The sequence below is a fragment of the Macaca nemestrina genome, chromosome 7 (assembly GCF_043159975.1).
Source record: "Macaca nemestrina isolate mMacNem1 chromosome 7, mMacNem.hap1, whole genome shotgun sequence".
Taxonomy (NCBI): Eukaryota; Metazoa; Chordata; class Mammalia; order Primates; family Cercopithecidae; genus Macaca; species Macaca nemestrina.
The window spans coordinates 119,223,816-119,250,086 of NC_092131.1; the positions used below are offsets into that span (position 1 = coordinate 119,223,816).

The window sequence follows — 26,271 nt, forward strand, 5'->3', positions numbered from 1 at the left end:
TTGGCTATGTACCTAGCTTTGGACAATAGGTCTGCTAATGCACACCAGACACAAATAGAGACTTGATGTGTGCTTGCACAAAGGGACTTGTCCTTTTGGAACATTACTTACTGGAACCCAGCCACCATGGTGAGAGGTAGCCCAAGCTAGTCAGGAAGAGAAGTTATAGTGGAGAGATACACTAAGCCATCCCAAATAAGGCACCAGGCGCGTTAGAGAAAAAACTGTCTCAATTGTTCCATCCCCATAGATACAACATGGAACACAAATAAACCATGCCCTCCATGCTTTACCCAAATTGAAAAATTGTGTGTAAATAAATTATTGTTGTTCTTTTGAGCCACATTTATTAAAGTAGACTATACAGCTATACATGGCAGGAAAAAAAATCCTTAATAAAGTATTTGTGAATAGAATTTAACAGTAATGTAAAAAGACTAACTTATCATGGACAAGGTAGAATAAAGTGACTCAGTAATAGGTCAATTACTGGAGTAAATAAAGAGATAAACAACAACCAATAACTACTGATATAATACATCACACAATTCAAGTTAGAAAAAAAAACTACGATAATCTAAAAGAAAAAATAAGTCTTTGATTAAAATTCAAACCTCGGTACTCTTTTCTTAATTGGGGTAGTGGACACCCCTGGTGTCCTGCCCAGATCCCCTCGGTTGCTGTGTTAACTGCTAAAAGCTCACAGCTACAACTTCTCTAGAAAGGTATACTCTGCGGAACAGAAATTGCCTTAGCCTAAGCTTTACTTTCCCCTTGGGTAGCCTGCAGCCAATAGCTGACTGATACAGAGTTACAAAAGGCAGACATCCTTGCCTTAATGGTGGGCTGCCTCTGTGGTACAGTTCATGCTGAGGCTTCAGCTAGACTCCAGTTGAGGCCACTTCTCTACTTATCCCCCTTCTCTTCCCTCCCTGCTTCCTTCATTTTTTTTCCCTGCAATCCCTTTCTCAGTAGACTACATTAACTCAAATCCCTAGCTTAAGCAATGTTTCTGGCATTTGAGAAATACGAGGAAAATGGTAATTATAAGGTCAGTGGAATTTGGTGGCTGACGTTGAACACCACTGATGCTTTGAAGAGAAAACAGAAAGCTCAGTACCATCAATCACCAGTTCAAAGACAACCGTAAAAGCCTCTTTGGGCTTTCTTTCCTTCAGGACTTCTTTGGCAACATTCAAAGCTATTCTCTTTTCCTGTAGTTGTGGTGGAGATAGGGGCAAACTGAGGAACGGGATTATGACTCAATTCTAAGAGTAGCAAAACATCAGAGAACATTGGATTTGCAGTCCTGGGAGAATTCTAACGCCAAAGTCAGGGACCTGAAAGAGAAGGAATGGGACCTTGAGATTTGGGATGGGGCTATCCGGATAGGTACACACAAAAAACTTGAAACCCAGATTCCTCCGAACTTTTTGGAGACGAAGAAGTATTTCACTATTCTCTATACCTCAATGTAATAAAAGCCATTTATGGCAAACCCACAGTCAACATAGTACTGAATGGTTAAAAGTTGAAAGTATTCCCTCTGAGAACCGGAATAAGACAAGGATGCCCATTCTCACCACTCCTCTTCAACGTAGTACTGGAAGTCCTAGCCAGAGCAATCAAAAACAAAAGAAAGAAATAAAGGGCATCCAAATAGGTAAAGAGGAAGTCAAACTGTCACTGTTTGCTGATAATATGATCGTCTACTTTGAAAACCCTAAAGACTCCTCCAGAAGCCTCCTAGAGCTGATAAAAGAATTCAGCAAAGTCTCCAGATACAAGTACACAAATCAGTAGCTCTTCTATACACCAACAGCGAGCAAATGGAAAATCAAATCAACAACTCAACCCCTTTTAAAATAGCGGCAAAAAAAATAAAATACTTAGGAGTATACCTAACTGTATTAGTCCGTTTTCACACTGCTGATAAATACATACCCACGACTGGGACGAAAAAGAGGTTTAATTGGACTTACAGTTTCACATGGCTGGGGAGGCCTCAGAATCATGGCGGGAGGCAAAAGACACTTCTTATATGGTAGTGGCAAGAGAAAATGAGGAAGATGCAAAAGCAGAAACCCCTGATAAAATCATCAGATCTCGTGAGACTTATTCACTACCATGAGAACAACATGGGGGAATCACCATGATTCGAATTATCTCCCATCAGGTCCCTGCCACAACACGTGGGAATTATGAGAGTACAATTCAAGATGAGATTTGGGTGGGGACACAGAGTCAAACCATATCACTAAACAAGGAGGCAAAAGACCTCTACAAGGAAAACTACAAAACACTGCTGAAAGAAATCATAGATGACACAAACAAGTGGAGACACATCCCATGCTCATGGATGGGTAGAAACAATATTGTGAAAATGACCATACTGCCAAAGCCAATCTACAAATTCAATGCAATCCCCATCAAAATACTGCCGTCATTCTTCACAGAATTAGCAAAAACAATTCTAAAATTAATATAGAATCAAAAAAGAGCCTGCATAGCCAAAGCAAGACTAAACAAAAAGAACAAATCTGGAGGCATCAGGCTATCTGATTTTAAACTATACTATAAGGCCATAGTCACAAAACAGCATGGTACTGGTATAAAAATAGGCACATACACCAATGGAACAGAATGGAGAACCCAGAAATAAACCCAAATACTTACAGCCAACTGATCTTTGGCAAAACAAACAAAAACATAAAGTGGGGAAAAGACACTCTTTTCAACAAATGGTGCTGGGATAATTGGGTAGCCACACGTAAGAGAATGAAACTGGATCCTCATCTCTTGCCTTATACAAAAATCAATGCAAGATGGATTAAGGACTTAAATCTAAGACCTGAAACTATAAAAATTCTAGAAGATAACACTGGAAAACCCCTTCTAGACATTGACTTAGGCAAGGATTTCTTGACCAAGAACTCAAAAGTAAGTACAATAAAAACAAAGAGAAATACCTGGGACTTAATTAAACTAAAGACCTTTTGCATGGCAAAAGGAACAGTCAGCAGAGTAAACAGACAACCCACAGAGTGGGAGAAAATCTTCACAATCTCGGAGAAAATCTTCACAATCTATACATCTGACATAGGACTACTATCCGGAATCTACAATGAACTCAAACGAATCAGTTAGAAAAAAACACAGTCCCATCAAAAAGTGGGTTAAGGACATGAATAGACAATTCTCAAAAGAAAAATATACAAATGGCCAACAAACATATGAAAAAATGCTCAACATCACTAATGGTCAGAGAAATGCAAATCAAAACCACAATGTGAAAAATTCCTTACTCCTGCAAGAATGACCACAATTAAAAAATTTTAAAAAGTAGATATTGGCGTGGATATGTTGATCAGGAAACACTTCTACAATGCTGGTGGGAATGTAAACTAATACAGCCACTGTGGAAAGCAGTGTGGAGATTCCTCAAAGAATTAAAAGTAGAACTACCATTTGATCCAGCAATCTCACTACTGGGTATCTACCCAGAGGGAAAGAAGTCATTATATGAAAAAGATACTTGCACATGCATGTTTATAGGAGTACAATTCACAATTGCAAAATCGTGGAACCAACCCAATTTTGTCTGTCCATCAAGCCACACAGACACACACATATATATATGCGATATATATGATATATATCTCACAGTTTCTTTATCCACATATATATTATATATGTATATATGTATATGATAGGACACTATATATTATATATATTTTATATATATGATAGAATACTACTCATCCTTAAAAAGGAATGAATTTAATGTCATTCACAGAGACCTGCATGAGACTGGAGACTATTATTCTAAGTGAAGTAACTCAGGAATGGAAAACCAAATATTGCATGTTCTCATTGATATGTGGGATCTAAGCTATGAGGACACAAAAGCATAAGAATGATACAATGAACTTTGGGGACTTATGGAGAAGGGTGGGAAAGGGGTAAGGGGTAAAAGATTATAAAGAGGGTCCAGTGTATACTGCTTGGGTGATGGGTGCACCAAAATCTCACAAATCACCACTAAAGAACTACTCATGTAACCAAACATCACCTGTACCCCAACAACTTATGGAAAAATAAAAAATAAAATAAAAATTTCAAATTAAAAAAGAAGTATTTCACTATTCCCAGCTTCTTGCTTGAAGACTATGATGAAACAAACCTTAATGACACAAGTCCACTATAAGACAATGCTTATCTGAGGATCTTCCCACCTGCCCCCTGGCCTCCAGACCAATACTTAGGGTTATTTCCCAGTGTATGTCCACTAATCTAGTAATGGTGGAGCTAAGATATAACTCAGACTATGTAACTCCAGAGCCCATGCTCTTAACCATTTTGCTATACTGCCTTGGTCATCTAATAAAGCAGCAATAATCACGTAGAACTATGTCGTCCCATATTGTAGCCATATGTGGCTTTCATTGACATTAATTAAAATGAAATAATATACACATTCAGCTCTTCAATTACACTAACCCCATTTCAAGCATTCAATAGCCACATGTGGCTAGTGTTGGCCACACTGGTCAGGACAAAGAGAGAATATTTATATCACCCCAGCAAGTTCCATTAGAAAGCACTGACTGAGAACATATCACACTCAATTATGTTAGCAACAAAGTATAATGCACTTACAAAAAAAAAAAAAAAAAAAAAAAACCTTAAAAATAAACTCAACTACAGAGCCCATATGAAAAAAAAAAAAAAAGTCAAAGCTTTATAACGTAACACAAAAGAAGAATAACTAAAAAAGCCATTCCAGAAGCCTAGGTATAAGGATGAAAATGGTAGATGTCTGTTGTCTCCAATTTTCTTTATAGATTTAACATTATTCTAAGTAGTATCAGCACACAATTTTATTTTTCATTACCCTCTAACAAAAAAATGATTCTAAAATTATTCTGAAATGGAGAAAATATTAATAGTGAAGAATAAATGGAGGTTTGCAGGTTTAGAATTAATCTGTTGTATTTATTTCTTGGGGCTGCTGTAACCTGTAACAAACTACTACAAATTTTGCGGCTTAAAAACAGAAATGGCTTCCATCACAGTTTCTGGAGGCCAGAAGTCCAAGGTCCGGCAGGATTGTGCTCTCCCTAGGAACCGTAAGGGAAGATGCGTTCCTGGCTATCTCTGGCTCTGGTGGCTGCCTGGCTGCTTTCCTGTACCTGATACCACATCACCCCATTCTCTACCTCCATCTTCACATTGCTTTCTCCTCTTATGTCTCTCCAATCTCCCTCTGCGTCCCTCTTTTAAGAACACTTATCATCGGATCTATGACCCACTCGGATAATATAGGATTAATTCTTCCTCTCAAAACCCTTAATTGCATCCTTTGCCAAATAAGGTAACATTTACTCTTTTACCGATAAGGTAATACTCACAGGTTCTGAGAATTAGGACATGGACATATCTTTTTGGGGCCCACCACTCAGCACACTATATTTACATGAGAAAATGATAATATTCAAAATAGCATGAAAGTACCAAAAGGAAGCTAGTCACCGTAGGAGATGAAAATAGAGATGAGGTATGAGGGAGATTCAGGGACCAGTCGGCATGTTATACAATTTTCAATCTCACAAGCATTCACATTTTTTAAATATTGAATTTTTGCCTTTGTTTTCTGCAATCACCAAAGATTATAGTTTTTATTAAATATCTAAAGTTGGCGGTGGCATGGGAAAAGAACACTATTTTACTGCTGGTAGAAGTACACATGGAAACTTTAGTAAAGCAATCCTCAAAGACATTTTGGAAACATTAATCAAAAGCTCTAAAAAGCACATATCTTTTGATTCAGCCATTTACCAGAAGATAATAATCAGAGATATTTGTAAATGTGTATAGACAACGGTAATGATACTCGATTATTTTAAAAGCAAAACTAGGGGGAAAACATGAACGTCTAATAATGGAGAACTGCTTGTCTAAACAATGGAATAGCCACACAATGATAGAGTGAAGAATAGTTAATGACAGAGGAGAAAATTATAATATATTTCTATGTAAAACAAGAGCAGCCTTCAAAACAATGTACAGGACGACCTAATTGGTATGGGCTATACACTCGTGTCATTATGTATTGTGTGTATGTGTGCATAATATATACACATAATACACACATGGAACCAAAAAAGGAGAAACATTAAAATATTAGTGATACATTTTATGAACAAGATTAGCACATTTACTAATTTATTGTATTCATTCGTTGTATTTTTAAAAACAAAATTTGTGGCCTATGTAATGATAAAATTTGATAAGTATACGACTTGGAATTAACAACTCATTAAACATTCTTCACAGAAAATGAAATTTAAATCGCCCAAAATCAGATATCAGATAAGAACGAAGCGTTCTTAATCTCAGTTCTATTCTATTCCATTTGCTTTGAATCAATTTGGTCCTCAAAGGTCTTTGTGAAACAATTTTGAAAAATTCACGGGAGGGCACAGACAAACCTTTATATTAAAGTTTAAGCAGAGAGATGGGATTAAAACACGTATGGATGCTGAGAAATATCACTTTGTAAAACTATCATTTCAACCTTAAGGACATATCAGAAAAAAAGTGAGCAGTTTTATTAGTTGAGGTAACACAATTATTTTACAAAACTTTTATTTATTTTTTATTGATTATCAGGCATTTTAATGTCTGCAAAGGAAGTTCAAGTACCACTGTTCACTTGTACTTTTGCTACCTGTTTATGCAGAATTGGCCACTGGGCTTGCTAACCTCTCTGTTCATTTCAGAGCAAAGCATCTCCTTGTTCCCCATTGCAATTCTTTTCCACTCAGTTTTTTTACGTTGAAAACAGAAAATTATAAACACTTGTGCTGAATAAAATCTCCTGGCTCTGCAAAATAAAAAATTATTCTTATTATTCCAATCAAGAAAGTTTTATTTTTGCCTGACCTATTTCCCTTGCTCAGTTCAGTCATATCAAAGCTGAGAGCCTGAGTTCAAGGACCTTAACAGAGACTTGGCTCTATTATAACGGCCTGTAGTCGGTTTCTAACAGATTAAGAACCTCCTTGCCGGGCCAGGCGTGGTGGCTCACGCTTGTAATCCCAGCACTTTGAGAGGCCGAGGTGGGTGGATCACCAGGACCATCCTGGCTAACAAGGTGAAACCCGTCTCTACTGAAAATACAAAAATTAGCCGGGCGCGGTGGCGGGGGCCTGTAGTCCCAGCTACTTGGGAGGCTGAGGCGGGAGAATGGCGTGAACCCGGGAGGCGGAGCTTGCAGTGAGCCAGGATCCCGCCACTGCGCTCCAGCCTGGGCAACAGAGCCAGACTCCGTCTCAACAACAACAACAACAGCAGCAGCAGTAGCAGCAACAACAGCAACAACAACAACAACAAAAATAAAAAGAACCTCCTTGCCTATCAGACATTTAGTGGAGCCAACAGGTTTCTTCCAAAACACTTTTGAAAATATTAACATAAAAGGATAGTTTCTGTATATTCTTGTACTTTACTTGGACAATATCTCTTTAAACATAATTTCACGCTAGGCCTAGTTAATATTTATGCCTTGCTGTTTTCGTTGAGCTGTATTTTTATGTAGAAAAATAACAGCGGGTGGGAAAACTCGCGGTACTGAATATGCCCACCACAAAGCCACAGCGGAGTTACGGCAGGCTCTCTCAACTTTCCGCCAGACTCTTTTTCCAAAGACAGATGTGTGCCGCCCTCTTAGCTTACTCTCCAATCTCCACACCGTGTCTGTACTTCTGTCTTACACCTTCTTCATATGAAAGTTTAAATCAAAGATAATCATATGAAACAGGTCTGAGATCACGTTGCAACTTGCATTGTTTCTTGGAAACAAATACAAAAGATGAATTGTTTCAGTGATGTTACTTCACACAGAAAAATGGTGAAAGTAAGGCTGCTTATAGTTCCGCAAAGTTCAAAAATTACTTTTACAGAGAGCCTTGATAATTTGGAAGACTGAATTTATACACACACACATACATACACACAATCTCAAAAGATCATTTAAACAGATTGATTCATTGCCCATTAGCGTTTAACTCATCTTAGCTCTTCTCCCTCCCCAGACTTTGCGGGGTGGGGCTAAAAGTTCCAGATTTCTAATTTGGATCAAGCTAAAGGCTTGATCTTTCTGGCAACCAACCTCCATCCTAAAGCTATCTAAAAGCCCACTAAGAGTCACCTAATTAGAACAAAAGACAAATTCCAAGGGTTTTAGTAACTTTCTGCCAGGAACTGACAACAAAGACTATCCTTCTTATGTCACAGCATATAATAATAATAATAACAACTACATAATGAAAATAAGTAAATAATATTCCAATAGAGGAGCTTGAACCACTACTTTGGATACATACAGTGCACCTGGAATTATAAGTAAGGTTCAAGAAGACTGTAGGGACAACTCAGTAAAGAAAAGAGCATACTACTGAGAACTCTTTTAGGTTTTGTTCCTTACAAGTCACAACCTTGGGTAATTCATTCATGTTCTCTGGGCCTCTGTCTTCTCCTCTGCAAGTGGAATTAAACAATCATGTGGAAAATCTCTTTATTTTAATTTCATGCTCAGGAACCCACTGGTATTTTCATGACTGAGATCATCAGAACAACTTGGGAGTTGACAGATAATGAGAAAAGGAGGCAATACAAAATATGTATTGGAAACCATTGGATTCAAGAATAGACTTTCTTTTGGGACATCTCATATCCAGAGGCATAAAGAGAGAACTCCATGTACGTGAGTTAAATATGTTTAATGCAATTCTTGGAATTTGGTTTTGAGAGCCTTCCTGCCAGTAACAGCCATGGTGAAGGAGAAATGAAATAAACACAGTGATTACAAAAAGCCTGAAGGTTCCTGCGTTTCATTTCTTGGACTGAAGACTGTGGACATTCTCATTGTCCCTGAGCCACCTGAACCACAGTTTCTGCAGTGGCAGCAGCAAAACCATAATGTTATGGTGAGAAGAATCCCAGCAACCAGTCCATGTCCGTGCCTGTATTTGTATTTCCCATCTTGTCCCAGAATGTATTTCACATGCCTGTAAGCAGCAGGTGCATAATTGCATTGTATGGATTAATCATTCTTGATAATGCTTCTGCTGCTTGTGTAATGCTTAGATTTCAAACACTGATGATCTAAGGGCACTGGAAAGGTATAATGGTGACTTTTAAAGAAAGGCATTAATAGGTACTCATTTCAAAAATTAACATTTGTACCCCTGTGCATTCATTTTTGGGGAGCACATAGCCACACACTATTGGAAATAGAAAGAAGAAAGGAAGCTCTGAACTGAAGAATCAGCTGGGAAGAGGAAATAACTGAAAGGATTGTTTCCTTATTTATTAAAAAAACTAGGTCATCTCCTGATGTTTGATTGTTATTATTATTATTTGAGACAGAGTCTTGTTCTGTCCCCCAGGCTGGAATGCAGTGGTGTGATCCTGGCTCACTGCAACCTCTGCTTCCCGGGTAAAAGCGATTCTCCTGCCTCAGCTTCCCTAGTAGCTGGGACTGTAGGCATATGCCACCACACTCAGCTAACTTTTGTATTTTAAAAAAAAATTTTTATTTCCATAGGTTTCGTGGAAACAGGTGGTGTTTGGTTACATGAATAAGTTCTTTATTCGTGATTTCTGAAATCTTGGTGCACCCCTCAACCAAGCAGTATACACTGCAACCAACGTGTAGTCTTTTGTCCCTCACCCCCTCCCACCCTGTCCACCTGAGTCCCAAAAGCCCATTGCATTATTCTTATGCCTTTGTGTCCTCATAGCTTAGCTCCCTCTTATGAGAGAGAACATACGATGTTTGGTTTTCCATTCCTGAGTTACTTCACTTAGAATAATTGGCTCCAATTCCATCCAGGTCTCTGCAAATGCCATTATTTCATTCCCTTTTAGGGCTGAGTAGTATTCAATTATATATATATATAAATATATAATATATAAATATATAAAATATATTATATATAAAACAATTTTTTTTATACTTTAAGTTCTAAGGTACATGTGCACAAAGTTCAGGTTTGTTACATAGGTATACATGTGCCATGTTGGTTTGCTGCACCCATGAACTCGACATTTGCATTAGGTATTTCTCCTAATGCTATCCCTTCCCCAGCCCCCCACCCCACAACAGGCCCCGGTGTGTGATGTTCCCCTCCCTGTGTCCATGTGTTCTCATTGTTCAACTCCTACCTATGAGTGAGATCATGTGGTGTTTGGTTTTCTGACCTTGTGATAGTTTGCTTAGAATGATGGTTTCCAGCTTCATCCATGCCCTGCAAAGGACATGGACTCATCCTTTTTTATGACTGCATAGTATTTTGTGGTGTATATGTGCCACATTTTCTTAATCCAGTCTATCATTGATGGACATTTGGGTTGATTCCAAGTCTTTGCTGTTGTGAATAGTGCTGCAATAAACATATGTGTGCATGTGTCTTTATAGTAGAATGATTTATAATCCTTTGGGTATATACCCAGTAATGGGATTGTTGGGTCAAATGGTATTTCTAGTTCTAGATCCTTGAGGAATTACCACACTGTCTTCCACAATGGTTGAACTAATTTACACTACCACCAACAGTGTAAAAGTATTCCTGTTTCTCCACATCCTCTCCAGCATCTGTTGTTTCCTGACTTTTTAATGATCACCATTCTAACTGGTGTGAGACGGTATCTCATTGTGGTTTTGATTTGCATTTCTCTGATGACCAGTGGTGATGAGGACTTTTTCATGTGTCTGTGGGCTGCATAAATGTCTTCTTTTGAGAAGTGTCTGTTCATATCCTTTGCCCACTTTTTGATGGGGTGGTTTTTTCTTGTAAATTTGTTTAAGTTCTTTGTGGATTCTGGCTATTAGCCCTTTGTCAGATGGGTAGATTTCAAAAATTTTCTCCCATTTGGTAGGTTGCCTGTTCACTCTGATGATAATTTCTTTTGCCGTGCAGAAGCTCTTTAGTTTAATTAGATCCCATGTGTCTATTTTGGCTTTTGTTGCCATTGCTTTTGGTGTTTCAGTCATGAAGTGTTTGCCCATGCCTATGTCCCGAATGGTATTGCCTAAGTTTTCTTCTAGGGTTTTTATGGTGTTAGATCTTACATATAAGTCTTTAATCCATCTTGAATAAATTTTTATATAAGGTGTAAGGAAGGGATGCAGTTTCAGCATTCTGCATATGGCCAGCCAGTTTCCCCAGCACCATTTATTAAATAGGGAATCCTTTCCCCATTGCTTGCTTTTGTCAGGTTTGTCAAAGATCTGATAGTCATAGATGTGTGGTGTTATTTCGGAGGCCTCTGTTCTGTTCCTTTGGTCTACATATCTGTTTTTGTACCAGTACCATGCTTTTCTGGTTACTGTAGCCTTGTAGTATAGTTTGAGGTCAGGTAGCATGATACCTCCAGCTTTGTTCTTTTTCCTTAGGATTGTCTTGGCTGTGTGGGCTCTTTTTTGGTTCCATATGAACTTTAAAGTAGTATTTTCCAATTCTCTGAAGAAAGTCATTGATAGCTTGATGGGGATGGCATTGAATCTATAAATTACCTTGGGCAGTATGGCCATTTTTGTGATATTGATTTTTCCTATCCATGAGCATGGAATAATGTTCTTCCATTTGTTGGTGTCCTCTTTTATTTCACTGAGCAGTGGTTTGTAGTTCTCCTTGAAGAGGTCCTTCACATCCCTTGTAAGTTGGATTCCTAGGTATTTTATTCTCTTTGTAGCAACTGAACTCTCATGAACACTCATGAACTCCCATTCCCAATAATTTTTGTATTTTTAATAGAGATGGGGTTTCACTCTGTTGGCCAGGCTGGTCTTAAACTCCTGACCTCAAATGATCCACCTAGCTCAGCCTTCCAAAGTGCTGAAATTACAGGCATGAACCACTGCACTCGGGCTGATCGTTATTATTTTGACATAGGAAAGCATTGCATGAACTCAATGGACATTTTGTGATCACCCCGCTATGTCTCTAATCATAAGGATCAGGTAAAGGCTTCACAGAATGATGCCCGGAATGCAATCAAGATAAAAATCTCTCCAAAACTGTGTGTCTATTTCTATTCCTGCCATCTTTAGATTCGCTTAAACTTCCTGGGTCCGATTTTTTCATCTGAAAAAAATGGAAACACAAATAAACATTTCACCTTCCTGTCTGTGTTTCCATGAGAATTGAATATTCATAAAAAGGCGCTGTATGCAAAATGAGAACTATAATGTCAAATGCATGACAGGAAAACTGTGTGAGAGATAAACGGCATTGTCCCCTGTATTGTTCCATAATCACATATGAAATTGCTGTTTTCTTGGTGCACTTGTGGTTATTCAGGAAGACATGTGATAGAATGAAAAAAAAACGGAAACTAGAGACGAGTTGAAAGATTTCTTGTAGAACTCCTTCGTTGTAACGTAAAAGCACTGCAGCTCAGGAGGAGGATACCGCTTGCAGATGGCCAATAGTTGGATATAGACAAAAGCACAATCAGTTCTTTAAAATTCAAAATTGGTTAAAAGCAGATTTCAGAATGACCGATTTGCTTCATCATTATTTTGCTAAATTATTAAGCCCAACACCTGCATCTGTTCCCTGCCCCAATGCCATACCTCCTTTGATCTGTACCACTCTCCCTGTAGGTGCCCCAGCCTTAGCTGTTGCTTTATCTTTTAGTATCAAATGGCTACAAACTCTACTCAATCTGCATAAGGAATCTATCTTAGTTTTTGATTAACAGGTGATTTTTAACAAATCTATTTATTTTTACTTATGAGTTCCTTTTCTGTCTTTAAAATATATACTTTTAATAAAACATCTGCAAACAGCATTCATTACAAAATTATAAAGCAGCCATTGGGAAACTAACTTTCAAGATAAAGATTTTGTTTCATTTGGGAGAAAGGGCAATGGTTTGAGAAACTTGCCATCTTTGCTTGGTTCCTGAGTATAAAGACCAAAGAAAGTAGATGTCTTCTCAATTTTCAGCCCCCTTTGACCTAAGCTTTTCTCTCATTGGCAAAGATGTCACACCAGTTGTGAGAAAAAATAAAAGAGCGCTGCCTTTGCTATCTCTGTGTTTTTAAACTTCAGCCATACTTTTCACATCCAGAGTGACTTAATGGAGTCTAACAACCAATTAATGGCTTTAAAATCAGTGGGGATCCTGTTCTGCCCCGTAACCTGAAATGAATTATTGATAGATGCTCTCAGCCTTGTGTCCTGTCAGATATTTCAAAGTCAATGTCAGGCTGTGCATTTTCTCATTCAGTCTCTACTAAGGTCAAGATTTGTGAAGCAATGCTCTTCCAAAGGGGAGAAAATAAAAGCCAGCTGCCTGCAAAGTGTGGAGCTAGACATAATTGGCCTCCCTTTAAACCCAATCTCTTGACGATATTAGCAACCTCAACATTTATTATAGGACTGGTGGCATTATTCCCTCAAAACAGGTGGAACTTTGCACATTTAGAAGGAGAATGACATTAATAAGCACTTTCATAATTATAACAGTAACTCTCCCTTATCGTGTTTTCTTTCATTTGAGTCTTGGAACAATCCTGTGAGGCGGGCTGAACAAGTATTATTTGCACCTAATATGGAAAAAAGAAAAACCTAAAACCTAGAGTTTTATGAGCTTCCCCCTTCCTCTTTTCTTCCTCTTTCTTTTTTACATTTGGGTAATAGTGGTGCAATTGTGATAGCTCTGCTTGACCATAAGACAGCTCTAAAAAGGTGATTTTTTAATGACTTAGACTTTAATGTCATTCTTCTATGGCAATTTCTGAATTAGCCACTTCTTAGCAAAATAATTAGTACATTTCTAAAGTGTTCCTTTCAAATATTTCAATCTGAATGATGGCTTAAGAATAATAACACAATAAAATATAATGGGTAAATATATGATAAAATAAACCTTAGAAAACTTCCAAATAAAAGCCACTAAGGGTCATTAAAATATTTTATATACACAGTTTAAAACTTTGAAAAATCTCTTATTAATGTAACCTCTTAAAAAGGAAGAAAAATTGCTCTCTGCTAAATAACCATGTGTATATACATCTTTTACATATATGTTGGTATAGAGTTTCATTTTGCATTTAACAACAAATTATATTCATAATATTTTTCCGGGATACTATATACTTTTCATAATCATTATTTTAATTAATAAATACTATTTGTTTTTGAGATACAGTCTCACTCTGTCACCCAGACTGGAATGCAGTGGTGCAATCACGGCTAACTGCAACCTTGACCTCCTGGGCTCCAGAGATCCACCTCAGACCTCCAAGTAGCTGGTACCACAGGCACATGCTAACATGCCTTGCTAATTTATTTTTTATTTTTATTTTTATTTTTTTGAGACGGAGTCTCCCTCACGCCCAGGCTGGAGTGCAGTGGCACAGTCTCGGCTCACTGCAACCTCTGCCTCCAGGTTCAAGCGATTCTCCTCCCTCAGCCTCCCTAGTAGCCAGGACTACAGGCGTGTGCCACCAAGTCCAGCCAATTTTTTGTATTTTTAGCAGAGATGGGGTTTCATGGTGTTAGCCAGGATGGTCTCGATCTCCTGACCTCGTGATCCGCCTGCTTCGGCCTCCCAAAGTGTTGGGATTACAGGCGTGAGCCACAGCGCCTGACCCAGAATGAGGAATGTTTTTAACTATGATATAGAACACAGAAGTCATAATATAAAGATAAAAGTACATGAAAATACAAAATTTCTGCATGATAAAATCCACTAGAAGTGGCTGGCCACAATGGTTGATGTCTGTAATCCCAGCACTTTGGGAGGCTGAGGCAGGAAGATCACTTGAGCCCAGGAATTTGAGACCAGCCTAGGTAACATAGTGAGACCTCATCTCTACCAAGAAATAGAAAAATTGGCTGGGTGTGGTGGCACACGCCTGTAGTCCCAGCTACTTGGAAGGCTGAGGCGAGAAGGTCAATTGAGCCGGGGAGGTGGAGGCTGTAGTGAGCTGTGATCCTGCCACTGAATTCCAGCCTGAGCAACAGAGTGAGACCCTGTCTCAAACAAATAAACAAACAAAACGCTACAAAGCAAAACTAAAAATTAGATAAAATCTAAGAAGTAAATTATTGCATATCATATCACAAGAAAAGACTATATTCTCCGATAGGTAAGTAGCTCCTACACATTCACAGCAAATGAACAAAATCTCAATTAAAAAATGGGCAAGGCCGGGCGCGGTGGCTCAAGCCTGTAATCCCAGCACTTTGGGAGGCCGAGACGGGCGGATCACGAGGTCAGGAGATCGAGACCATCCTGGCTAACACGGTGAAACCCCGTCTCTACTAAAAAAAAAATACAAGAAAATTAGCTGGGCGAGGTGGCGGGCGCCTGTAGTCCCAGCTACTCGGGAGGCTGAGGCAGGAAAATGGCGTGAACCCGGGGAGGGGAGCTTGCAGTGAGCCGAGATCGCGCCACTGCACTCCAGCCTGGGGCACAGAGCAAGACTCCGTCTCAAAAAAAAAAAAAAAAGGGCAAAGCATATAAGAAAGTTGTCCATCAAAAGTATATATAGTTGTCTGGAGCTTATGAAAGTGCTTAATCTCATTAATAATCAAAATATACATTAAAACCCCTCTGAGAAATTCTTTATTAAATTGGTGAAGATAAGGATATTTGACTACATTATTTGGTGGAGAGTATGTAGGAAAATGCACCCACTGACATACATTGATGATCTAATTTGATAATTTCTATAGAGTCCAATTTGGAAATATTAAAAATGCATTTTTTGATCTAGAAATTTTAATTCTGGAATAAAAACTCACAAAGATGTGGCTGTAAGGTTATTTTCATACAATTATAAGAGTAAACAACTGGGGGGAAATCTAAATATCTGTTAATACAGGACTGACTGGTTAAATAAAGTACACCCATAAAATGAACCAGTAATCAGCTATAAAAAGATAAGAAAATAGTTTAGGATTCTGAAATAGAAAGATCTCCATTTCATATTAAATAATAATGAGGGTGTAGAACAATTTGTATAATATGCTATTACTTTATAAAATGTAATACATAAATATTTGTGTGTGTATTTGTATAATACATTCTTGAATATGCATAAAATATTTCTGGATGGCAGGAGCATAGAAAGAGAAAAGAGAGATTTTTCACTATGTGTCCTTATAGATTTTTAAGATGTTGAACCATGTACACATATTACTCATTAAAAAGTTTAATTAATAAAAAAAATTTTACTACTTTAATAATTCAAAGGGAAAACATTGTTCACTGATATGTATCTTATACAGTACTGGAAGACACCATGAATGAGCTAAACAAAGCAGAAGTCCACCAAAATTATTCCAAGTCATTTTAACTCAACTGCCAGTAACAGTACTTTACTAAAAGTAAAAAGAATCTGAGACAAATGCAAAATTGCATAGGACCTCGGGACAACAGTCTTAAACCAGGAATGCCTTTTGAAAACTGGGTTATAAGGATGCCATCCTTATAAGCCACAGAGTACAGAGGAACTGAATGAGATATAAGAGTAGTTTATCTCTGCATGAGAAAGCAATTAAAACCCTGTCTTGATTGGGGAAGAATTAGAGGAGATAAGATTAGAGGTTAGATGTGACATGTACTCTCTCACCTAAATTGCAACCCCAGGGGAGATTACAGAAGGAGAGAAACAATTCTACACAGTTTAGAGGAGCTGAGGGGAGAAGGGGGCTTCCTGTGCCTCCTGTTTGGAGCTATGGGAGATTATTTGCTCACAGAAGTCAATATGGAATGGCTGAATGAGAGCAATAACGTTGTGACTAGTTTAGGCGGCACAACCATATGATTAAATATAGTTTATTAATTAAATTAAATATAGCAATTAATTATATATAATATATAATTAAATATATAATTAATATATATATAATTAATATATATATAATTAAATATAGCAATTACCAAAAAATTCTAGTGTTGTTCAAAAGTGCTGAAAAGACTTGTGAACCAGAAAAGCTGTGTCCAGAACTGACAGATGGCAAGATATACCCAGACCTCAGCCTCAGGCCGTGGCAAGATCTGGGGACTCACAAGGTGAATGCACAATGAACAATGGCCTTTCTATCTACCAGTGATGAACAATTGGAATTTGAAATTTAAAAACTAGCATTTACAATAGCACCAAAATGTAAAATGTTTATGGGATCTTCATGCAGAAAATTATACAACTCTAATGAAAGAAACCAACAGAGAAATCTGCTATGCTTATGGCTTGAAGATTCATTTTCTTAAGATTCAAAATGTTTTTTCTTCAAAAGATACTGTTAAGAGAATAAGAAGAAAAGCCAAAGCTTGGGATAAATGCATTTTATTTAAAATGGACAAAATTCTTAAAATCCAATTATAAGAAAACAGGATAATTTACATATCTTAACAGATATCTCACCAAAGAAGATATACAGGTAGCAAACAGGAATATAAAAACTTGCTCAACATTATGTGTTGTTAAAGAATTGCAAATTAAAACAACAACAATGAGATACCATTATATACCTTCTAAAATGGTTAAAATTAAAACAGAAACCAAAACCTGCCAACACCACTTGCTGGCAAGGATGCAACACAGAACACTCATTTATTGCTGATAGAAATGCAAAATGGCATAGCTGTCACTTTGGAAGACAATTAAGCAGATAATTACTAACTAAACATAATCTTACATACACTGCGGTAGTTGTGCTATCAGTTTACCCAAGTCATTTGAAAACTTAGGTCCACACAAAAACCTGCATGCAAGTTTGCTTGTTTATTTGTTTTTCTGTTGTTTTGTTTTTTGAGACAGGGTCTCACTCTGTCACCCTGGCTGGAGAACAGTGGTGCAATCACTGCTCACTGCAGCCTTGACTTCCTGGGCTCAGATGATTCTACCCTCCTGAGTAGCCGGGACTCCAGGCCTGCATCACCACACCCAGTTAGAGTTTTTTTGTAGAAACAGGGTTTCATTATGTTCCCAGACTGGTCTCTAACTCCTGGGCTCAAGCGATCTGACTGCCTCGGCCTCCCAAAGTGCTGGGATTAAGGTGTGAGCCACTGTACCTGGTCACAAATGCTTATAGTATCTTTATTCACAATCATCCAAAGCTGGAAACAACTAAGAAGTCATTCGATAGATGAATGGATAACAAAACTAGTAAATCCATATAATTGACTAATATTCTACAATAAAAAGAGATTAGCTACGAAGCCATGAAAAGATGTGGAAAAACCTAAAATATCGTCTTAGTCCAGTTGGGCTGTGTTGACAAAATGCCATTAACCGGCTAGGTGCAGTGGCTCACACCTGTAATCCCAGCACTTAGGGAGGCCAAGGGGGTGGATCACTTGAGGTTAAGAGTTCGAGACCAGCCTGGCCAACATGGCCAAACCCCATCTGTACTTAAAATACAAAAACTAGCTGGGCGTAGTGGCACATGCTTGTAATCCCAGATACTTGGGGAGCTGAAGCATGAGAATCACTTGAACCTGGGAGGTGGAGGCTGCAGTGAGTCAAGATTGTGCGACTGCACTCCAATCTGGGTGACAGAGTCAGGCTCTGTCTCAAAAGAAAAAAAAAAAAAAAGGCATTAACTGGATAGCTTATAAACAATGTAGATTTTTTTTTTCTCTCATAGTTCTGGGGGTTGGGAAGTTCAAAATCAAGGCAGATTCAGTGTCTCATGACGACCTGCTTCCTGGTTTATAGATGGTGCTTTCTCATTGTGTCCTCCCAAGGTGAAAGGGACAAGGCGGATCTTTTGGGTCTCTTTTTTATAAGGGCACTAATCCTGTTTATGGAAGTTCCACTCTCATAACCTAATCACCTCCCAAAGGCCCCAAATCCCAATACCATCACATCAGGGGTTAGTATTTTAGCGTATAAATTTTGAAGGAACACAAACCTTCAGACCATAGTAAATACATATTGCTAAGTGAAGGAAGCCGGTCTGAAAAGGTTACATACTGTATGATTTCAATTATATGCCACTCTGGGAAAAGCAAAACTACAGAGGTAGTAAAAAAGTTAGTAGTTTGCCAGGGATTCAGGGCTAGGAGAGGGAGGGTTGAATAGGTAAAGCACAGATGTTTTCAGGGTGGGAAAACTATTCTGTATGGTACCATAATTTTAAATTCATGGCACTTTGCATTTTTCAAAGCCATTGCATGTTACAGCAAAAAGAATGAAATTTAATGTATGCAAATTTAAACAAAGAATTTGTCACTTTGCAGAAATCTCAGGATGGTATGCAGAATTTGACAAAATAATCTAACTGTATTCTAAGTGTACAAAACAACCTCCCTGAAGGGGGTGAGGGAAAGAGGTGCTGACTGAAGTAATTCTGGAAATGAGCAAAGTCTGTACAACTAAAGGCAAAAGAAACTGTACATAAGTACTACACTGTAGTTGAAAGTTGTATCCCACAGTAGTGTGGGTTAACTGAGATATATATTCATATTGAGCGGTTGAGCAAATGGATGCTGGATGGTGAGAGAGAGTTTCTCATTGTTGTAGTGAGAGTTTACAGATGCCAAGGGAAGGAAGCTAGATTCATCCATGTAGGAATGTACTAGAGTTAGGAACATCAGTAGAAACTCATGCTTGGTTTAACATGTTGCATATAGCAAAATTTATAGATATCTGTATATACTTGGGTTAGTATGTGCACATAAATCTCCTTGTTCTGTCATTTGAACAGGCATAAAAAAATAACACTACAGTAGGAACAAGCTCACCTAGCACCTTGATCTTGGTTTCTAATACCATTCTCCAATAAAAGGAAACAAAGCTCCTTGGAGAAATAGTTGATTCTAGGACTGGGTCAGGAAATATACAAGATGGGCCTAAAGCATCTTATAGAGCCAAAAGGTAAGGAAATGCTAAAACACAAAACCCCACAATGACAAGGGAATGCCAAAGGGACACAGGAGATAACTGAAGAAGCTCTTAATGGCCAAAACTGGAATAATTTGAGCAACAAATTACTCCAATAATTTATATTGGATAAAATAAAATAGCATTGGATAAAACTTGAAGTATAAAATACATATTCATGAGTCTATACTGATATAAATAAATGATTGAATTAATTAAAAAAGAAGTTATTTTCAGATTCAAAAGACAGAGAAGCTTTGCAACTCAATAACTATCACTTAAAGAAATACTAAGGAATTTTCTTCAATGACAACAAAAAATAAAATTCTCCAGAAAGAATGGAATGCAAGAAATAACGTATTCAAGAAATAGGTTAGTATTTCAATGAATCTAAATAATCTAAATAAATTGAAATAAAACACTAAAGAAAGTGAATTTTGTGTAATTTATTTTAAAAAGAAGAAATTAAATGCTGAGCAGTAATAACATGAAACCAGTAGAGGAAAATTACAATTTAGACCTTTAGGGGAAGAGACATACTGAATTAACTGTAGACTTTACTATGTTAATAAACACCTGTTAAAAATTAAGAGTAACCACTAAAAAAGAATAGAATGAATAACTACAAAAGGAGTAACAAAAATGGAGATAAAGGTAACATGGGAATAATAAAATGAAAATAACTTGATTAATAATAATAATCATCTTATATCACACTGTGTTCCAGGTGTTATTCTAGTCTGTGTGTGTGTGTGTGTATGTGTATGTGCTGTGTATATATTTAATTAATTTAATAGAATAATTGGAGACCAGAAAGAAGAAAAAGATAGCATAGATAAAATGTAATAATTGCAGAACAAAAGAAGACAGTAAAAACAAGCCCAAATATGTCAGCAAACAGAGTAATTATAAACAGTTTGAATATAAAAGGTACAAATCCTCAGATCAGATGTAATAAAAGCACAACTCAGATATATACTGTTTTAAAAAATACAACCTAAAAAAAAATGACAAAGTTTTAAAATAATAAAATGAAAAATATATGCTAATCTGGCAAAGAGAATGTCAGAAAAAAGAATTCTGAGACAAAAACTCAGTGAATCTATAAAGAGAGCAAGCATTCAAAATGATAAGGAGATAAAACCATCACAAAAATAAATGTGTCTAACAATAGAGCTTCAAAATCTATGAATCAAAATTTAATCAATCATTGCTTTTAATAGCAATAATGTTTCTATTTAAACTATTTAATTGTTGAATAAAGATTGAATATATTCAAGGTGTACAATGTGTTAATTTTCTATTAGTACACATTTTGCAACGGTTATTACAGTCAAATTAATTACACCCATCACCACCCACGTCGCACATTAGACCCCCAGAACTTGCTTTTCCTATGACTGAAAGTTCCTACTCTGACCAACATCTCCTAATTTCCTCTACTCCCTAGCTCCTGGCAACAACCATACTACTTTCTGCTTTTATGACTTGACTTTTAAGAAAAATAAAACAATTCTACACTTAAAGTGGAAAACATTTTAACAAAGCCTCTCTAGAGCAATCGAGTAGCCAAAAGTTAGTAAAGTGAGAGAAAAGTTGAGCGCTATAATTAACAGGCTTGATCATAGATATATGGTCAAAGAAATAAAGAAAATATATACTTTTAGAACTTATGTGAAACATTTATAAGCAAACTCTGCTTATCAAGCCCCAAAGAAGTTTCAACAAAAACCAAAGAAGTGGTATCAGATCTTTGACTATAAAACAATTAAATTAGATAAAAAATCCAATAAATACATTATTTTAAAATTAACAAAATGCAACCCCATATAGCTATGTTAGCTAAAGTACCACTGGGTCCTATGATAAACAAGCATCCGCTGCATAATGGCTCAAACATAACAGAAGCTTACTTTATTCCTCAATGAGAGCCTCCAAGGGGTGTTTATTTTTTGTGAGCAGTTCATTTTCTCCCTTTTGCTTCATCTGTCTTCAATGCTTGATTTCCAAGGTCTCTGAGCTCGTCTGCATGAAGCCAGGGGAAGGCAGAAGAACATCGAGAGTCAAGCGTGGGAGTTCTTAGGGATCAGGAAAGGTGATAATGGACAGCACATCTGATCACATTTTGTTGGCTGCAATGCAGTCGTGGCCACTTAACAACTGCAAAGGGAAATAACAGCTGACTGTGTTCCCAGTAAGACAAAGGTTCTCATAAATAGCTATACAGCTGTGTCATGATAATCTCTAGTCAATGAGAGAATTACAATAGACATTACAAAATATTTATGACTGTCAACAAAATCTCAGCATATCAAAGCACATGGGATGCATCTAAAGTGGGGCTTAAGACAAAATGTAGAGGAGTAGTTACATTTATTTATTAACCACATACGCAAGAAAAGCTGGAAATAAATGAGCAACATATTTAATAAAAGTAAAGAAAAATATTGTAAACCTAAAAGAAGAAGAAGAAAGGATATTATAAGAATGAATGTTGAAAAAAACAAAATAGAAAAACAGAACAAGCAATAGCCAGAAAAAGAATAAGAGTCTAAATTCATGTTAGTTAGAACAATGCTATGATTTTAGTTAGAGACAATTCAGAATTTTAAAAATCATATGAAAATATTATGAACAAATTTACAGCTATCTAGAATCTAAAAGCTTAGATAAATTAATAATTTCAAATAAAAAGTATAAATAACAAAATTGGCCAAAGAAAAAAATAGAAAAATGAATCGAAAATTATTGAAAATTTTCAATTCTTACTAAAAAAGTAGTTCCCACAACACACCTCCCTCTTTAATAAAAGGACAGGAGGTCATGTACTAGATTGTTAGAAATAACACTGTCTGTAAGAACTCCAAACTGGAAACTACTTCCAGAGTCCCTCAAGAACAGAATGAAAAAATAGTCTCATTCACACAAAGTAAAACTGTGTAGCAATGAGAAGGAATTATCTACACCGACGTGACGACATGGATGCATTTTGCAAAACATAGCATTGGGCAAAAACTTTCAGACACAGAAAGTGTATATCTTGTCCTATTCAATTTACATAACGCACAAAAGCAGGTAAATTAGTCCATGCTATTTGAAGTTAGAACAGAGGCTGTCTCTGATGGAGGAGGAGACAGTGATTGAAAGGGATATGAAGGAGTTTTCTGGGGTGCTGGTAACGTTCTTTTTCTTTGCAGAGCACTGAGAATAAAGGTATATTAACTTTGTGAACATTCATAGATATGTAGAAATTATTGTGGAGTGACATGGCATGATCTCAGCTTACTGCAGCCTTAACCTCCCGGGCACAGGTGATCCTCCAACTTCAGCCTTGGAGTAGCTGGGACTATAGGTGAGCACCATCATGCCTGGCTAAATTTTTGTATTTTTTGTAGAGAGAGGGATTTCATCACGTGGCCCAAGCTCTAATAATATATTTCAGTAAAATGTTTTTTAATAGTTGACAACCAGGTCTAGACAAATTTCAAGGTGAGTTTTTTTTACAAAAATCTCAAGGAATAGATCATCTTATTTGATACATTAAAAACAGAAAGAAAAACATGTGATCCTTTCAGTAGGTACAGGAAATCATTTGGCTAAATTTGATACATATAAATAGTCAGAAGAATGCAAAACAAAATCTCTTAGTAAGCTATTAGAAAGGAAACTCTTTTAACTTAGTAAAGAACTTCTAATTACAAATTTATGGTAAACATCTTCCTTACTGGTGAAGCAGTCACACATTTCCATCATAGGCAGGAACAACTCAGGACAGAGACGTCCGCCAATTGTAATTAACATTGAATATGAGGCATAAGTTAATGCAGAATGAAACAAAATAAGAATAAGGACCAGAAAGGAAGAAATAAAACTGTCATTCTTGGTGATGTTCTAATCCTTCCATTGAATGGCAGTATGATGTTTGTACATTACGGCATAGCATAACATGGCATCGAAGAGTCAAGTCTCAGAGAGTTCAGTAGAGTATACAGTAGTCAAGACATGAGCTCTAGAACCAGGCAGTGTGGATTTGTATCCCAGCTTCATCACCTACTAGCTGTGTGACTCTGGGCAAGTTACTTCACCTCCCTGGGCCTCACTTGTAAAATAGGGATAGTAGATAGATACTTAATAGAGTTGTTGTAAGGACTAAACAAGTTCATACCAAGTTTGTAATAAACATTTAATAGCCTTAAATGTTTGCCCTTGATTTTTTGTGGTTGGTATCTAAATACTAACCCTGTATTTGGTTCTTGTATTAATATGATCTTATCTTCTTTTTGTTTTACATTCAGAGACTCTTTGTGATTTTTGGCTCCACCGGAGCGCATTTCTTCTTATTTCCCTGTACAGTTGGAAATTGTTAATTCTGATTTTTGTTGACTGATGGGCTCAGAGGGGTTATCACTTGCTATGCTAGTATATTTATGAATTGATTTCTTATCTTATAAAAGGGCATATGTTTTTTATAGAGGTGGTATAACAAATATTTTTAAATTACAAAAAAAAATCAAACAATCTATCCTTCTTAGTTTACAATCAACCTACTGAGTGTAGATAACTTATTGAATCAATTAAGGTCTGGTAAATAATATTTGACTATGATCTTTGCAAAATGATTCACGAATCATTTTAATGTCAGAAAATAACATCAACTCACCTCTAGAGAATATTTGAGTGGAAAACTGCATTTCTACTGCAAGGTGCCAAAGTGATATTTGGTGAGTATAATATGGCCTCTGCCCTCATGAGGCTTACCATGGAAGCGACTTTGAAAGGTAACTATGTTTGTTGTCTAATGGGTTCTGTGACAGAATGTCCTATAGGATTACATCATTCAGAACCAGGGCTGCCCCAACATGCTCTTTCCTTGGACTCTCTGAGGGTTGCTCATATGCACAGTGGCTACACAGATTACATGAGGCTTTACATCCTTGGGCTAATGGTAAATGTATCACTGAGTAAGTGTCCAGGATTTCACATTTGGCAACCCAGATATCTCAGAGACACTTAAAGGGGACTATATCATGGACATTTAAATTTTTATTATTCATTTTTCAAATTATTAAAAGTTTTTGTTTGTTTGTGTTCTTTTTTTCAAGGTTTGGCACTAGGGATTTCTTTTTAAATCCAGGAAACTACCAAATGCTAAGGAGATATATGTGTGTGCAAAGAGCACAGGTCAAGACAGCAAAAAGACCTTTCCAGTCATTAGACAGAATCTCTGAAAGAGATGGCAGCTGGGATCAGATTAGAGGAGTGTCTCACAGAATGAAGGATTCAGAGTGGAAGGACTGCTGCCCCTGGGGTATCGGCTCTTGAGGAGCTCTGCTGGGAAGCTGTCAGCAGGCAGAGCAGGCAGAGCAGCTGGAGCAGGCTGCAGCATCCATAGCCTTGTGGCCACCATCAGGAAATTGGGAGGTCACGGTAGATGCAGGGAATCCCTCTTGTACCAGAGAGTAGACAGCAGAGGGGGCTACTTAGAGGTAGGAGCTGTCAATGGGGTGCCTGGGGCCAGAGAAGGAGGCAGTGCTCTGTGCATGGGGACACGCAGTGGGAGCAGCCAGTAGGACACCTGTGGGTTGTGTTCCTATCTCACCTTACAATCACTGGGAGCAGGCTGTAGTAACAAAGCCTGCACTTATGCTGGATGCAGGTTCTCAGATTCAGAGGCAGGAACACACACAAGCATGATCAAATGTCGGGAACAAATGAGTACCCCGAAAGGGGATTTACAAACCCAACAAAGGGAGCAACTGCCATCCAAGTAAATAGTCAAGTCGTTTCAGATTGATATGTTAATATTCTCCAAGAGATAACAGCAGATATTGCATCTATAAACGATCAGCTGGAAAACTTAATGTTTGAAATAAATAGCAGAAGGCAGCTAAAGACCAAATTAATAAGGTGACGTTTAAGCCAAGTCCCCAGAAAGGAACAGAAATGGACAGGGAGATAGAAACTATATTTTAAAAAAAGGTTATATGGAAGGCAGATTCAAAAGTTTCAGTAACTGCTTAGTAGGAATTCCTGAAATTAAAAAACAAAACAAAACAAAACAAAAAACAGAGAGAAGTAGAGGAAGAAATATTCGAAGAAATAACAACAGACAGAATGTACTCTCCAAGAGAGCTTCTGATGAGTCTCAGTTCTCCAGCTTTAAATTAATCAGCCCAGGCCGGGCGTGGTGGCTCACTGTAACCGCAGCACTTTGGGAGGGTGAGGCGGGCGGATCACGAGGTCAGGAGATCAAGACCATCCTGGCTAACACGGTGAAACCCTGTCTCTACTAAAAAATAGAAAAAATTAGCCAGGCGTGGTGGCGGGCGCCTGTAGTCCCAATTACTGGGGAGGCT

At 37.4% G+C, this 26,271-nt stretch overlaps 1 long non-coding RNA gene across 7 annotated transcripts in view; it reads right to left on the reverse strand.

Moving 5' to 3' along the window:
• The window catches only part of LOC112428728 (uncharacterized), a 74,684-nt gene extending 49,995 nt beyond the window's left edge, over positions 1–24,689 (reverse strand). For 6 of the 7 annotated variants that reach the window (XR_011626257.1, XR_011626258.1, XR_011626254.1 and 3 more), the window contains exons 1-2: positions 24,576–24,689; positions 21,829–22,075 (exon numbers count right to left, since the gene is read on the reverse strand). This is a non-coding gene — a long non-coding RNA (uncharacterized lncRNA). The remainder of the gene's footprint in view (positions 1–21,828; positions 22,076–24,575) is intronic. The other variant, XR_011626255.1, reaches the window with a different exon arrangement.
• Positions 24,690–26,271: the final 1,582 nt, after the last annotated feature.